This window comes from Gossypium arboreum, chromosome 3 (genome assembly GCF_025698485.1).
Source record: "Gossypium arboreum isolate Shixiya-1 chromosome 3, ASM2569848v2, whole genome shotgun sequence".
Classification (NCBI taxonomy): domain Eukaryota; kingdom Viridiplantae; phylum Streptophyta; class Magnoliopsida; order Malvales; family Malvaceae; genus Gossypium; species Gossypium arboreum.
In genome coordinates this window covers 23,602,866-23,621,079 of record NC_069072.1, presented here as the reverse complement: position 1 = coordinate 23,621,079, position 18,214 = coordinate 23,602,866, and the positions used below count along the sequence as shown (strand labels likewise).

The 18,214-nt window shown below is 36.2% G+C and overlaps 1 non-coding gene and 1 pseudogene across 1 annotated transcript; one reads left to right on the top strand and one right to left on the bottom strand.

The window, feature by feature from the left end:
* The window catches only part of LOC128290553 (uncharacterized), a 59,258-nt pseudogene extending 41,403 nt beyond the window's left edge, over positions 1-17,855 (top strand).
* On the bottom strand, positions 11,248-11,354 carry LOC128291159 (small nucleolar RNA R71). Its single transcript, XR_008280935.1, has one exon. It is a non-coding gene; the product is annotated as a small nucleolar RNA R71 (small nucleolar RNA).
* Positions 17,856-18,214: the final 359 nt, after the last annotated feature.

The window sequence follows — 18,214 nt, the reverse complement described above, 5'->3', positions numbered from 1 at the left end:
CGAAACGAAGTCTGAGATATAGCGTTTCATGTTGTGCCATCAATAATGCTATTTCAAATCACTATAAAATTTCGTGCTTCTCGGATGTACTGATAAAGTACTACTGTGTGCTTCATTTAGAATCTTCCGAAAGAGCTCAGAATTTCTTGGTACACATATTCTATCACGGAATATCAAACAGTCATCAGGCCCTATTTGAAACTCTGAATCAAAAGTCGGCTCACACTGAGCTCGTTTTGCTTGCAATTCATTATCAAATTTTTTAGGCTCACAAATCTGCTGTAGAAATAATGGTCTCACTTTCAACTCGGTTACTATAGAACCATTGTCAGACAAAGCCAATTGTGTGTTCAAAGCACGCAAATAAGGACTTTTGGCTCAAAGCATCAGCAACTACATTTGCTTTCCCTGGATGATAGTCAATCACTAATTCATAATCTTTTAGCAATTCTAACCATCTTCGTTGTCGTAAATTCAAATCTTTCTAAGTCATCAGATATTTCAAGATTTTGTGGACTGTATAAATATGGTATTTCTCACCAAACAAGTAATGGTGCCAAATTTTCAATACGAACATTATCACAATTAACTTTAAATTGTGTGTCGATAATTTTTTTCGTACGGCTTCAACTGTCTCGAGGCATAAGCTACAACTTTGCCTTCCTGCGTCAAAACACAACCTAGGCCATTTTAATATGCATCACTAAAAATTATGAATTCTTTTCCCGACTTAGGCTGAACTAACACTGGTGCTTCTGTCAATAATGCTTTCAACTGCTCGAAGCTCTGCTGACACTTTTTTTACCACTCAAATTTAACATCTTTTTGAAGTAATTGTGTCATCAAAGTTGCAATCATCGAGAAGCCTTTCACAAATCGTCTATAATAGCCAGCCAGTCCTAGAAAACTACAGACTTCGGATACATTTCTCAGAGGCTTCTAATTTATAATCACATAAATTTTACTCGTGTCAACTCAGATACCCGCGGTTGAAACTATATGTCCCAGAAAACCAACCTCTCATAGCCAAAACTCACATTTGCTGAACTTTGCAAACAATTGTTTATCTCTCAAAGTTTGTAACATGATTCTCAAATGCTCGACATGCTCAGATTCATCATGAGAGTAAATTAAAATATCATCAATAAACACAACTACAAATCAGTCTAAGTACGGCATGAATATGGTTCATCAAGTCCATAAAAATAGCGGGTGCATTTGTTAGTCCAAAAGGCATAACAAGAAATTTGTAGTGTCCGTACCTTGTTCTAAATGCAGTATTTGGCACATCTGTGTCTTTAACTCACAACTAGAAATAACCCAATCTCAAATCAATTTTCGAAAATATTGTTGCCCCTTTTAATTGATCAAACAAATCATCTATTCGTAGCAAAGGGTATTTATTCTTGATTATCACTTTGTTGAGCTGTCGATAGTCTATACACATTCTCATCATGCAATCTTTCTTTTTCACAAATAACACTAGTGCACCCTAGGGAGACAAACTCGGTCTAACAAAACCTCTATCTGTCAATTCTTGCAACTAATCTTTCAATTCTTTTAACTCTGTCAAAGCCATTCTATATGGATCTATCGATATCGGTGTTGTTCCTGGTACTAATTCAATACCAAACTCAACTTCTCTAATAGGTGGTAAACCCGGTAACTCTTTGGGAAATACATCTGGATACTCGCACACAATTGGGACTAATTCAATCTTTGTTTCAAACTCTTTTGTATCCAATATGTATGCAAGATATGCATCACAACCCTTTTTCATACATTTCTGAGCTAACATAAATGATATCGTAGTAGGTAACTCACTCGAATCGTCACACTCAATCTGAAGAATTTCATCATTCTAACATTTCAATTCGATAATCTTTCATCTACAATTCACAACTGCATCATGCATCGTTAGCCAGTCCATACCCAAAATCACATCAAATTCATCGAATGACAACAACATCAGAATAGCCAGAAAAAAGAAATTTCGATTCAGTAACGGACAATTCTTGCAGAAGTTGTCAACCAAAACACATTTGTGTAAGGGGTTCAATACTCTAATCACAAATTCAGTAGACTCAACAGGAAAAGTCTTACTAGATATTAAATTCATACATATATAAGAATGAGTTGATCCTGGATCTATCAATGCAATCACATTAGTATCATAGAGAGTGAAAGTATCAGTGATAACATTTGGAGATGATGCCTCCTCCCGTGCATGAATAGCATAAGCTCAGGCAGGTGCTCATGCTTCAAACCTTACAGCAGAATCTCTCATCACACCTTTACCATTGGATACATTTCTTGTATTTCTTGGTGGTCTCCCTCTCATTTTCGTATTACTCGATCTTGGATGCTGAGATTTATCTTTTTCATTTAGCTCGGGACAATCTATGATAAAATGGTCTCACGAACCACAACTTTAACAAGCTCTATTATCATTTTTCATCCAACAATCTCCAAAATGTCATCTTCCACACTGTTGACATTCAGGTTTAACATCTTTCACGTTGCCAACACTCGATACTAATGTAGCTTGAGCTTTATGACTGGTGTATTGTTTTCTGCGATCTCTATTAGAATATCCCACTGAAGCTATCGATTGGTTAAAATAGTCTCTGGATTACTTTGATGAAGATTGATACAGTTTACTCATTGATCTCTTCTTCGAATCTCTTGCTTCTAAATCAGCCTTTCTCTTTTCTTTACTAAGTTCCTAGACTTTGCAAACTCTGTCTACTAAAACAACAAATTCCTTCAGTTCTAAAATTCCAACGAGAAGTTTAATGTCTTTATTGAACCCATCAACAAACCGCTTGCACATTATTTCTTCAGTACACACATAACATCGAGCATACTTGCTCAATCGTACAAATTCCCTCTCGTAATCAGTTACAGTCATGTGGCCTTGTTTCAACTCTAAAAACTCTTTATGCTTTTGATCGAGAAATATTTGACTGATGTATTTCTTTCAGAATTGAATTGAAAGAACTCCCAAGTAACTCATTCTTTCGGAACCACAGATATCAAAGTGTTCTACCATTGGTACGTAGTGTCTCTCAACAAAGATACAACACATTTAATACATTCATCAGGAGTACAAGATAATTCATCGAATATTTGAATCATATTTTCAAGCCAATACTCGAATAGTATTTTCGAGCTAAAACTCAGCTCTTTCAATATCATCATCCGTAGTAGCCCTAAACTCTTCAGCCCCATGTTTATGAATCTTGTCAACTAGAGGCTTATTCAATCGTATCGAATCTGTAACTTAAGGAATAATAAGGATTTGTTGAGGAATAGGTGGGGTGGAGGTTATTGAGCAGCCGGGTTCGTACGAATGTATTGGGTGAACCATTCGTTCATCATTTGGAAGAAGGCTTCTTTAGCCTCTTTTACCTAACTAACTGTAACGGGCTTCGAATCAGATGGCTTTGTCCCTTGCGCGGGAGTAGGTGCATTACTCTCAACCTCATCGACTATTGTAACACCCCAATCTCATATCCGTCGCCGGAATAGGTAAAGGGGCATTCCGGACTTGAAACTCATATCGAACAAAGAAAATTTTTGAACTTTTCTTGAAATAAAGATCATTCATCTAAATAAGTACTAAAGACAGTCAGTGATACAATTTAAACTTCTATAAGTACACATTCAAAAGATGCCATTTTCGCATGGCTTATATACATTAACCGAAATATTCTTCGGCCATTGGTCTATTCTATACATGCCATAAGATAATTCAAAACATAACAAGAATAAGCAAAGGATAGTGATAGTGTGACTAGTTGTCGACGATCCCCGAGCCCGTAGCTTCAAATGAGATCTATAAAACAGAGAAAACAAAGTAAACAGAGTAAGCATTACAATGCTTAGTAAGTTTTAAGCAAAACAAAGTGTTCTCATTCACTATCATTGGTCATTCATTTCAACCGTTCGATGAAGTTAATCTAGAGCTTCATCTCGAACTATAATATCAATAAACGTATCACTTGGTCATCACATATATACTTTCAATAATAATGACCTAGATGGTCAAATATTTCAAGCACATTCTTCATCAATTTTCAACTTTCAATAATCCTTTCCACTTGTTCATAGTCACATCCATATTTTTAAGTATTTCAACATGACAAGTACTAAATTACCATAGGCACATAAAGAACCAAACATATTCCTTATCACATATCGTAAGCTTACAAAACATAATCCTTACCTCGTACTGGCACATCTAGCTGAATCCAACCCATACTCAAATCATAAGGCTTTTGGGCAGAATATGCACTAATACATAAGAATATTTCATCACATACTTCATTATACAAGCATACCATTACCAATTAGATCATTCTCATATTTGGAGTTATAATATTAATCACATTTACCTACCTCTTTGATATCGATAATCCACCTCAAATCACTCCACCGATGAGTTAGTAATACGTACCTGAACATCTTAAATACATAACACTTATTTGATGGTAACTTATTTCAGATACTCAATATCAAAGTCTTACTTGAATCCTAGCATTTAGCCGTCGGGTCTTTAAAGCTCGGATATAGTACGAGCACGAAGCCTACGGACATTAATCAAGATAATATTCTCGCATAAAGCTGCGGGGTTTTAACCCTGATATAATCTTGACACAAATGCCCTTCGGGACTTATCACATTTATACACTTTCACATCCATCACATTGGCCATTTGGCCTTATCACATATATACACCTTCACATCCATCACATCGGCCATTCGGCCTTATCACATATATACACATTCACATTCATCACATTGGCCATTCGGCCTTATCACATATATACACTTTCACATTCATCAATTTCATCATAACAAAATTGACTAGGTATACTAGTCATTTACGGCTTATAGCTTCACTTTAATACTGGATTTGGTACTTTGATTCCCAATATTTAATCGATAGCTTATAAGCAACTCAAATAGTTTTATTAAGGTTTACAACATAATCACAAATTCAGTACAAGCTGTTTTTCCTGAGCAACAGTCATTAAATTATTCGTAAATGGAGCTACGAAACTCCAAATGAAGTTTCGTTAATTTTCCCTGAATATAGACTCATATATCTATATGAGAGAATTTTTGTAGAATTTTTGGTTGGGCCAATCAGTACAGTTTATTTGTTAAAGCCTCCCCTATTTCAAGGTTCGACTACTCTGACCTCTGTGCATTACAACTTAAATATCTCCCTGTACAAGGATTCAATGTCTATGACGTTTATCTCTAATGAAACTAGACTCGATGAAAAATCTGTACATATAAAGCACGACCTTTAATTATCTCGATAAAATTTATGGTGAATTTTCTAAGTCAGAACAGGGGATCCAGATATCGGTCTGGCCCTGTTTCACAAGAATTTAAACACCTCATAACATATAGCTCATATGGTCGTTTCGTTTCTTCCATATGAAAATAAACTCATCAAGCTTCGATTACACAATTTATTCATTATTTAATTCCATTTCTACTATTTTTAGTGATTTTTCAATTTCACATCACTGCTGCTGTCTGCATCTGTTACTAGAGTAACTATGCCTATTTCATGATTCATGCACTCATCAAACCAAACAAATCACATATCAATCTTTATATCTATTATCATAAGTGGCATTGATAATGGTCTTTATGAACAAGAATACTTTACACATTTATTTAAGTCACAAAACCATGTGCCAATTCACATGCCAAAATTACCATATTTGAAAGACAAACACATAACCAAAACACCAATCAAGCTTTAAGCACAAGTCATATCCATTATTATCCATTTACTATGAACAAAAAACCAACAATTTAACCAATAATTTATATCCATCGACTATTATTCCAACCACCTTTTCGATCACAATTGATAGATTCATAATATACCGGATTACGAGCATTTTATTTCACATACACGATATACAAGATATATATATACACTTATCCCTATATATTACACATAAAATGACTTTAAAACTATACCAATTGTACATCTTCTCTTATTACATATTTTATGTGCATAGGACCATATTATAAATGAACCCTTTTAAGCACATTTAACAATGATAAATATACCCAATTCATATGTTACTTTTCATGCTCAATAATGCATACACAAAACCACTCATCTTTCAATATATATATTCAACCGTCTTAATAACTTCCTTACATAACATTTAAAGTATAACATTCTTTACCCCACTAAACCGAATCAAATATCAAACCATTCATCATATTTCATGAATATAAATGCCGAATCACAACTAGCTACTCATGCCGAATCAAAATAGCTCATAACCATCACTTATATTTTATCACGAATCGAATACATAAGTACATAAACAATCAATAATCCAAAACAGATTCATCAACCACAAATATATATGTCAAGCTTTTATTTTTAAAAGAACTAATCATAAGCCATATACAATTATCTCATGCCGAACATATTTATACCAAGCATATCACAAATACCATTCATGCATGGCATGTAGCGTTTAACCAAAATAAGCTTAAACCATGATCAAACATACCCGAATTCAAGCATAGAAGTCAAGCCATTTAATTACTTTCTTCCTCACTAACACCACCCTTGTTGAAGGAAAATCTTAAGTATGCAATCAATAAACAAGTGCTCAAGGAACTCACCGAATTTTCTTCTCCCAAGGCGAAACTAACTCCCAACCTTTGCCTTCCCTTCTTGCCCATGTCCTCCTCACTTCCTTTAGCTTCCTCATGCAACCGCCACCTCCGCCATTCTCATTATAGCCATCACCTAAGCTGAAAATTTAAGCAAAGGAATTTCCTTCTCCTCACTTCAAGCTAAGGCAATGGAGGAGTAAAAGAAAATGGATTTCCTCCATGCAGCCGGTGTCATGGTCTCCTCTCCATTCCAATCAACAGCCCAAAAAAACAAAGAAGAAGATCAAGCTCTCTTCCCTCTCCTCTCATAAATTCCTTCAACCAAATTCAGCTCTAAAGCATGAAAACAAAGTGGCGAATGTTCTTCTCCCCATAAAAAAACATTTTTCTCCTAATATGCTTATTTCTATATTATATAATTCCCACCAATTAAAATAAAATAATAGAACCCATGATTACATGCATGTTGGCTGGCCATTTGCATTCAAAATTGGTCTATTTGACATGCAAGTCCCCCATAATACTAAAACATAAAATGTTTGGCTACTACACATTTGCCTATCCCATTTTCAAGGTTTCTCGACTAAGTCCTTTCAAGTAAAATTCCCATTCATAAGACTAAATTAAAACATCAAAATTTTCACATATGCACTATCACACATAGAAGTTATGCAAATAAATTTTAAATACATTTTTGACTCGGTTTTGTGGTCCCGAAACCACATTCCGACTAGGGTCAAATTAGGGCTGTCACAACTATAGTTCGATTGGGATCCATTACTATATGAAAACACAGTTTAAAACATCAAGAGTCACTACACTATCTCAATTTATATATATGGCATGTGTAGCTAGACTCACATATGCTACGTTAGTCCTAGAATTGACTAAACCGTAACTCTGATACCAATAAAATGTAACACCCCTAACCGGTATCTGTCACTAGAGTAAGGTTACTAGATATTATCGATCAATTCACAATATTTAACATACATAACTCATACATAAAGAATTCATTCTCATCAATCATTCAACACAATCAAATTGTCCCTTATAAGGGCCTACGAGGCCTAAAACATGCTTTAGAAGTAGTTCGGGACTAAACCAATAACATATGAAAATTTTGAAAACTTAGAAAAATTTCGACCATACAGAGGTCACACGCCCATGTGAATAGGTCGTGTGCCTCACATAGCTACAGAGCCCGTGTCTCAGGCCGTGCAGAAACAGGGCATACATATTGACTTGGGTCACATGGCCAACCACACGCCCGTGTGTCTAGCCCATGTGCACTTTGAAGTGGCCACAAATGCCCCAGTGCTAGGCCGTGTATTAAGCCCTGCCAAAACTGTAGGGTATACTAACTTATGCAACACAACCAAGTCACATGCCCGTGTGCTAAGCCGTGTGCCAATTAGGGGGTATACTGACTTGTTCCACATAGCTAGTCACACGCCTGTGAGTGAAACCATGTGGAGCATACTGACTTCAATTCAATTTCATCACTAGGGGACACATGGCTATGTATCATGACCGTGTGTCACACACGGCTGAGACACACACCCGTGTCTTTGCCTGTGTAGACAAAAATAGGCCATTAGCAATGCCAATTTGCCACCCTTATACATGCTCACCTAAACAACCAAAATGGTACCAATTCATCATTCAATTATGCAGCCAAAATCATCAACCAAATGTGCAATTCATGCCATTATAATTTCATCTATTCCAAATCTTAAATCACTACTACTTACTTAGCCAAATACATACCGAAACAATATCAATCTATATAGTTCATTTACCATAATTCACACTCACATAACTTCCTTATAAAAAACCATTTGAGCAACTATAAAACCATAGCCACATTCATACCAAACATACCAAAATAAGCCATCATTCATGGTTATATATACAAACCAAAACATATACAATTTACAAGCCAAATCTCATGGCTATAATCACAACCAAAATACCACATCTAGCCTATACACGTCTAGAAACACAAAAATTTATATACTTTTTCATACCCAATTTTTCTTAAATTCATGCAAATTTGATTAAATTCTTGTCAAAAAATAATTAAATATTATAAAATAATTAAGTCATGTTAAAAATATGAATATGGTGAATTTATTTAATTTTGTACTTAACTTTGACTAATTTTGACTATTTTCGACAGATTCGTACAAAGGGTGAAAATTGGCTTGGCTGACACTGCTGAAAGCACAAAACCGAGAAACAATTTGAAGTATCGAGGCACTTTAATTTCCAGCCTAAGACGGTTTAGAAATGTGTATTAATTCATAATTTAATTAATTTTAATTTATTCCCCATTTAATTTGGGTTAAATAAATTATTTTTAATTTATTATGGAGAAAGGGTCCAGTTGAATCGCACTGGTTGAGCCAGATTGAGTGAACCAAACCAGACACTAAATGGGCAGCCCAGAACCGTCCATATGCTGACCCAAATCAGCATTTTAGCTGACTAAATATGCTTGAAAAAATGTCCTCAAAAGGCTTCTAAATTGTATTCAAACCCCACCTTATAGATTTGCCCCAAGCTTAAAATAGCAAAGTTGAAACTCTCAACTTTGCCATGTGTGTGGCTGGCCAAGGGAGGGCTCTTCGGCTGTTGGAATTTGCTATTTTTAGCAGCCAAAATCAGCTATAAAAGCCACTCCTTTCTGATCATTCAAAGCATCCCTCATTTCACATCATTCTCTCATTCCCTCTTTCACTTTTCTCTCATTTTTTCCATTCCATTCCCTCTTGTTCAAGTGCCGATTTCTTCTCTTGGGAAAGAGGCTTCCATCAGCCATTTTGGAGTAGAAATTAGGTGTTCATAAGCCACCTTCATAGCCAATGCCAACGAAGAACGAAGAACGGAGCAACTAGTCAAGCCATGGAGAAACACCGGATTTGCCTCTTGTTCCATAACTCTTTAATTTTTGTTGTTGTTTTGACGAACATGTTTATGAATATTTATGCTATTGAAATGGTTATTTTAATCAATTCAGATTAAATTATGTTTGTGTTGGGTTGATTATATTCTGCCTGCTTGAATTGTTAAAATGATGTTTATGCTATTATAAGCCTCGGTAAGATGCTTGATTAAGTAAATTCATGCCTAAGTTATTCTTGCGTTACGACTGTGAGGTAACTAATGAATTAATTATTTAAACGGATTGCAATTGTAATTAGTTGACACAAGACTTAATCAGTACATGTTTATTCTTCTGAGGTAGCTGAAGGTTAAATTAGTAATATATCTGGCGATATTATTGCCTTGCATAACTTGCAAGATTATTGTGATTAAATTGTTCCAAGGTAGGGATGTCTTGTTACTTCACAAAGTCTTTTATATTCTTATTAGATTTAATTAATCGTTTGAATTGACATAGGGATATGCAAGAGATTGGTTCAATTTAATGAGTATGTATGTGCAATAGCATGTTTGCTTTCTAGAATCTGTTTAGTCGGTTGAATTGACATAGGGATATGTCAAGAGATGAATGGATTTTTGGTATGTAAATTTGTTCATAAGTTAGCGAATTACCAGGTTGCTGTGAATGTATTTGTAACAGTGTAAACATGAGTTTAGTAATTCTGAGTTCAAGAAATATAATTAATCCAACACAAGTATGTTACATTGATTAAATCTTATTTGAAATCGTGCACTAGAACTCCTTTGTTTTATTTTTAATCATTTACTTAGTTTTTAAATAGTTTTTGACCACATTTTAAAACCAAATTATTTTTACTTCACCAAAGTGTTTTACAGTTAATTTCATAAATAATTCTTTTTACAGTCCCTGTGGGTATGATAACTCGACATTTACTTGCCACTTTATTACTTCTTGCAATTGTGTACACTTGCACATTTTTCCGTCGTTCCAAGTTTTTGGCGTCATTGCCGGGGACTGTTTCAAAAAGTCATTATTTGTGAATTTGTTAGTTTTATGTTTTGGATTATTTTTCTATTTAATTTTTAACTTAATTAGTTTTTCTGTGATTATTTCAGGTGTTTATGAGTATTAACCAGATTATTGACTTACTTCCTGTAGACCCTGAGATTGAACAAACTTTCCGGCAGCGAAGAAGACAAGCGAACCAGAGAAGGATTGAATGAATGTATTTCGAGAATATGAATCAAGGAAATGGAGCAAACCTTGCTCAAAATCCTATCCTTATTGCTGACGATGGGGATAGAGCCTTAAGACAATATGCTGTGCCAGTATTTAACGATCTTAATCCGGGTATTAGGAGACCCGAAATCGAGGCACAATAATTTGAGCTAAAGCCAGTCATGTTCTAGATGCTTTAGACAGTGTGCCAATTCAGTGGAATGTCTACAGAAGATCCTCATATTCATTTAAGACTATTTTTGGAGGTGAGCGACTCTTTCAAATTAGCTGGAGTTTTCGAAGATGCATTACGATTGAAGCTGTTCCCGTACTCACTAAGGGACAGAGCTCGAGCCTGGTTGAATTCATTGCCACCAAACTTAATTTCTACATAGCAAGAGTTAGCCGAAAGATTCCTCATGCAGTATTTCCCGTTAAGTAAGAATGCTAAATTGAGGAACGAGATCACTGCCTTCCAACAAATGGATGATGAATCCTTGTATGAGGCGTAGGAATGATACAAATAACTACTAAGGAAATGCCCTCATCACGGAATCCCACAATACATCAAACTTGAGACATTTTATAATGGTCTCAATGCTCACACGAGGATGGTAGTGGACGCTTCTGCTAACGATGCTCTCATTTCTAAGTCTTATAATGAGGCTTACGAAATCATCGAGAGGATCGCCAGTAACAATTATCAATGGCCGACCAATCGAGCCGCGTCAGGAAAACGAGTCGCTGGAATACATGAAGTGGACGCTCTCACTTCATTTGCATCTCAAGTATCTTCAATAACCTCAATGCTTAAGAATCTTACCACTAATGGGTCTAACAGTTTTGCAGCCCAACCACCTCACCAATTTGAGAGAATAGCCTGTGTTTATTGTGGGGAAGGACATTTGTTCGAAAAATGTCCATCAAACCCCAAATCCATATATTACATGAATAACCAGAACCAAAATAGAGGAAGGCAAGGATTGTAATCCAACTTCTACAACCCATCGTGGCAAAACCATCCGAATTTTTCCTAGAGTAACCAAGGGGCTGGAACTAGTAACAACTATGCTCAATCTAGACCAACTCAGCCGCCTAGTTTTTCTCAACAAGCTCAGAAATCAGCTCAGGCCGAATCATCCAATAGCTTAGAGAATTTATTGAAGGCATACATGGCAAAAAATGATGCCACTCTAAGAAATTTGGAGAATCAAGTGGGTCAGCTGGCTACTGAACTCAGGAACCGACCATAAGGTGTTTTATCTAGTGATACGGAGAATCCGAGGAATTCAGGGAAGGAACATTGTAAAGCATTGACATTGAGGAGTGAAAAGACAGTAGAGCCCAACACTATCAAAACTGAAAAGGAGCTAGCTGATGCTCGAGATTCAGAGGAAGTTCAACCGAGTGTTGAAATTCCAGTTACACAAGAACCAGAATTTGAAAAATTTGACAAGGTAATTCCAGAACCAGCTAATTCTGATCAACTAACAACTCCGTTAGATGCAGAATTGCCGCAGAAAATGAATCAACCAGTTCTAGTAAAGAAACCTCCACCACCCTACCCTCAAAGACTTCAGAAGCGGAAACAGGAAATCTAATTCAAGAAATTCCTAGACATACTCAAGAAAATTCATATCACATCCCGCTGGTTGAAGCATTTGAACAAATGCCGAATTACGTCAAGTTTATGAAGAATATCCTGTCCAAAAAATGAAGACTTGGAGAATTTGAGATGGTAGCTCTGACGAAGGAATGCAGCACATATCTTCAAGACAAACTACCCCCGAAGCTGAAGGATCTTGGATGTTTTACCATACCTTGCAACATTGGAGCAACATATTTGTGGTAAGGCATTATGTGACTTAGGTGCGAGTATTAACTTGATGCCTATGCCAATATTTAGAAAGTTGGGGATAGGTGAAGTTAAATCTACTACGGTTACACTTCAACTAGCAGATCGATCCTTAGCACACCTAGAAGGAAAAATCGAGGACGTATTGGTACGTGTAGATAAATTTATCTTTCCTGCTGATTTTGTTATCCTAGACTTTGGAGCAGGCAAAGAAGTGTCGATTATCCTAGGAAGATCATTCTTAGCAACCGGAAGGACCCTTATAGATGTGCAGAAGGGTGAGCTTACGATGCGTGTTCAGGATGATCAGGTAACATTTAATGTTTTTAAGTCTATGTGATTTCCTGACAAAACTGATGATTGTTCTGCAGTATCCGATTTAGAGGATTTCATAGTGGAAAAGGAGCTTAACTATGTTGAAGATCCATTGGAACAAATTCTGACATCAGATCCTCCAAATGATGAAGAGGAGGATGAATATTTAGATTTGTTAGAAGCTAATCAAAGGGGGTTTAAACCACAATCCCGCTTTGAACCTTTGGAGTTAGAGAACAGGAAGTATGCCCAACCAAAAGCGTCAATCGAGGAGCCACCTAAGTTAGAACTGAAAGTACTACTCTCACATTTGAAATATGTTTATTTAGGTAACGCTTCTACTTTGCCTGTGATTGTTTCAGCAGAATTAACTACTGAGCAAGAAGAGAAACTCATCTTGGTGTTGAAACAATTCAAGAAGGCTATCGGATGGACCATAGCCGATATCTGGGTATTAGTCCATCTGTATGCATGCACAAGATTATCCTAGAAGATGGTGAAAAAGGGACGATTGATGGACAACGAAGACTAAACCCCATCATGAAAGACGTGGTGAAAAAGGAGATTATCAAGTGGTTAGATGTGGGTATCATTTATCCTATCTCAGATAGTTCGTAGGTAAGTCCGGTCCAATACGTGCCAAAGAAGAGAGGTATCACAGTCATAGAGAATGAGAATAATGAGTTGATACCAACTAGAATAGTTACAGGATGGAGGATTTGCATTGATTACCAGAAGCTGAACAAGGTGACTAGGAAAGATCATTTTCCTTTGTCATTCTTGGACCAGATGCTGGATAGACTCGCTAGGTGAGACTATTACTGTCTTCTCGATGGATACTCGGGGTATAATCAGATTACAGTAGCACCAGAATATCAGCACAAGACAACATTCACCTTCCCGTACGGTACATTTACATTTAAATGCATGCCATTTGGTTTATGTAATACACCTGCTACATTTCAAAGATGTATGATGTCTATTTTTACTGACATGGTTGAAAGTACTTGGAAGTTTTTATGGATGACTTTTCAATGTTCGGAGATACTTATGGTGATTGCTTAGCCAATTTAGCTAAGGTACTAAGACGATGCGAAGAAACAAACCTAGTACTTAACTGGGAAAAGTGCCATTTCATGGTACGAGAAGGGATTGTTCTAGGGCATCGGATAACGAGACATGGAATCGAGGTAGATAAAGCAAAGGTAGATGTTATCGAGAAACTCCCACCTCCGACATTTGTAAAGGGTGTTAGAAGTTTCTTAGGTCACGCTAGGTTTTATCGAAGATTTATCAAAGACTTCTCCAAAATTGCTAAACCTTTATGCAAATTATTGGAGAAGGACACGACATTCAAGTTCGATGATTAATGCTTAAAGGCTTTCAAGAATTTTAAGAGTCGATTAGTTACGGCACCCATAATTGTCACACCAGACTAGGATCTACCATTTGAATTAATGTGTGACGCAAGCGATTTCACAATAGGAGCTGTCATGGGCCAACGAAGGAACAAAGTTTTTCATCCTATCTACTATGCAAGTCGAACTCTTACAGGAGCTCAACTGAACTATACGGTAATAGAAAAAGAGTTACTTGCTATTGTATTTACTTTTGACAAGTTTTGATCTTACCTTTTAGGTACCAAAGTAACTGTTTATACGGACCACTAGGTAATCAAGTACTTACTTGCCAAGAAAGATGCTAAGCCGAGACTAATCTGGTGGGTGCTTCTACTATAAGAGTTCGGTCTAGAAATTCAAGATCGAAAAGGAGTAGAAAACCAAGTAACAGATCACTTGTCCAGATTGGAGCCTTAAGAAGGGAATTCTTCTATTATACCAATTCAAGAAACGTTTCCAGATGAACACATACTGAAGGTAAGTCATGTCCATAGTACCCCTTGGTTTGCTGATATTGCTAACTATTTAGCTTGTGGTTTGATGCCAATTGATAAGACTTATCAACAAAGGAGGAAGTTTCTTCACGATGTTAAGTACTATTTCTGGGAAGAGCCATATTTGTTTAAAAAGTGTGCAGATCAGATGATCAGGAGATGTGTGGCAGCAGATGAAGTACAAAAGATTTTATACCATTGTCACTCAGCTCTGAGTGAGGGACACTTCGGAGGTACTCGTATGGCGGCCAAAGTATTGCAAGCCAGATTCTTTTGGCCAACACTATTCAAGGATGCATACGCATACATAAAGAGTTGTGACCGATGTCAAAGAGTTGAAAATATCACCAACAGAAATGAGATGCCTCGAACAAACATCATTGAGGTAGAATTGTTTGATGTATGGGGTATTGACTTTCTTTGTCCTTTCCCTCCATCTTTTGGTCACAAGTATATATTGGTAGCAGTAGACCATGTGTCTAAGTGGGTCGAAGCTGAAGCTTATCTGAAAAACGATGCTAGGGTTGTAATTAAGTTCTTGCAGAAACACGTGTTCAGAAGGTTTGGAACCCCAAGAGCTATCATTAGTGATGAAGGGTCCCACTTCGTGAACAAGTGGTTAAGATGGTTATTAGACAAGCACGGAATGAAACACAAGGTTGAAACAGCTACCATCCACAGACAAATGGGCAAGCTGAATTGGCAAATAAGGAAATCAAAGGCATACTTGAGAAGGTAGTCTGCCCAAACCGACGTGATTGGTCCAAAAGGTTGGATGATGCTTTATGGGCTTACAAAACAGCATACAAGACACCTCTAGGGATGTCACCTTACAGGTTGGTCTTTGGGAAAGCATGTCATCTACCCTTAGAGTTAGAGCACAAGGCTTACTGGGCTCTTCGACAACTCAACTTGGATCCTAAGCTTGCTAAGGAGAAACAGATGCTCCAACTCAATGAGCTAGAGGAACTCCGGCTATTCTCCTACGAAAATGCCAAATTACACAAGGAAAGACTTAAGAAATGGCATGACAAGCACATTCGAGTTCGAGAATTTGAATCAAGTCAGTGAGTTTTGTTATTTAATTCCAGACTAAAATTCTTTCTAGGTAAGTTAAAATCACGTTGGTCCGGTCCATTTACGATCCATCATGTCTATCCATACGGAGTTGTCGAGCTCCAAGGTAAGGGAGATAATTTTCGAGTTAACGCTTAATGCCTGAAACACTATTGGGGAGATAAGATTGAACGGAATGAAATTTCATTCATTTTATCGGATGTTTAAAATTTTCCTATGTTCGTTTTTTTTAATAAATGATTTAGGGTATATTTTTGGGATTAGTATGTTTAAATGAATTATGTCTAGGAGATTAGAACTTAAGCGGACTGCCAGACCCTACAATCTTTCACAGAATTGATTTTAACATAATTTTCCTAAAAATTATTCTCTAAATAGAGATTTTAATCTTTGATTTTTCAAATAAAAAGGTCAATTTTGACTCGAGTTTTAAATTGCAACTCAATTTCAAATTTTCATTAAGTCTAGGGACTTAATTGAAGTATTTTTAAAATTTGGTTGCTCTTTTGTAAATAATAAAAACTAGATACCTCTTTTTGTAAATATTTTCAAAAGGCTTCTAGAATAAATGTTTTTTTATTTAAAAAATGATGATAATTATTAATATATAATTATACCCGTTATAATATATATTAATTATTATCAATTTTAGGATTTTATTCGATAAATTTTAATAAAGATAATAAGATGATAATCTTTAATATATAATTATATCTATTATAATTTATATATTAATCTTTATCAACTTAGCATAGAATTAGGATTAATTTTATTTTATCTTTGTTTAAAATAAATTAAATAGCAATTAATAATTTAATATGCATATATCTAATTATTAATTGTTGTTATCTTTATATAGGATTAGAATTTAGAATTTTATTAATTAAATTGTTTTAAGAATTCTATTCTAATTCCTATTTCTTCCTCTATAAATACCACCCATCTTCCCATTCATCGAACACTTAAAACCCAAAGCACCAAAACACCAAAGTGCCGAAGCCCGTAGCAACAGCAGCACCAAGCAGCCGGCCAGCACACACCCAGCTCCATCCCGCGCACACAACGCGTGTGTTGCCTCGAGCTGCCCCAACCTCAGCTCGCGCCAGGCCTTCACCCCGCGTGCGATACCTGCCCTCCGCACCATCCTGCGCACCCAGGTCCTACCTGCTGCCGAATGCCCGTGTGGTGATTGCTTCTAGCCCTGCTGCGCATCACTGCTCCCAAACGCACTACACCCACACACCCTAGCTGCTTGTGCGGCATTCCTCTTCCATCCACCCTAAGCCACAAACCCTCCAACTCTTCTTTTTAATTCTCATCTTTTTCTTCATTATTATTATTAATTTTTGGAGTTCTTATATTTTTACAAAAAAAGTGGTAAGACCTAGTCTCTCTTAATTTTTAATTTTAATTTTATTTATTAATTTTTCAATTAATTGAATTATTAATAATTTTTATTAAATTTTATTGAGAAACTAATTTTCCATCTTATGATCAGGTTAAAAATGCCTCGTAAGAGAACTCGTGCTTCCGCTCAAATTGATGAAACACAAAACAAATTCCACTGTGAAGACGCCAAAGTGAGATACGAAAGTATCTTCAAAAATCAACAGGTGCATCCAGAAAAAGGATTCACTTTAAAGGAGAGAAACTACCGAGACTTTATGGCACGTATTCGTCAAGTTGCTGAAACCCTCTATTGGGAGTTGTTTTGTGAAAAGAGACCTAGTGTGGATGAGGAACTAGTTAGTGAGTTCTATGCAAATTTAACTTTAAGCGAGATGACAGAAGTTCCAGTTCGCAGAATCAAGGTACTAATAAATTTAAATGCTATTAATGAGTTCTTTGAATTACCAGATTTCGAAAATGATGAATATTCCACATTGATGAGCAATATCAAGCCTGAAAATTTGTAAGAAATTCTCGAGGAACTGACAGTTCTGGGTTCTACATGGACTGTGTCAAAACAAGGAATCCACACTTGTCGAAGAGAATATTTGATGCCACTCGCGAAGGTATGGTTTTACTTCATCCGATTCAGCCTTATGCCTAGCTCACATGGGACTACAATCTCATTAGAGCGAATGGTCTTATTATAATCGATCCTAACTGGTAAGACCATTGATGTGGGGAAGATCATCTTGAGGGAGATGTGGAATTGTGACATTAAACACTCTGGCCCTGTTCATTTCCCCTTTACAATAACAATTCTATGCTTGAAAATTGAAACTCTTGCAAAAGTAAGGAAGACAGGGTATAGCCAAGGCACAATCAT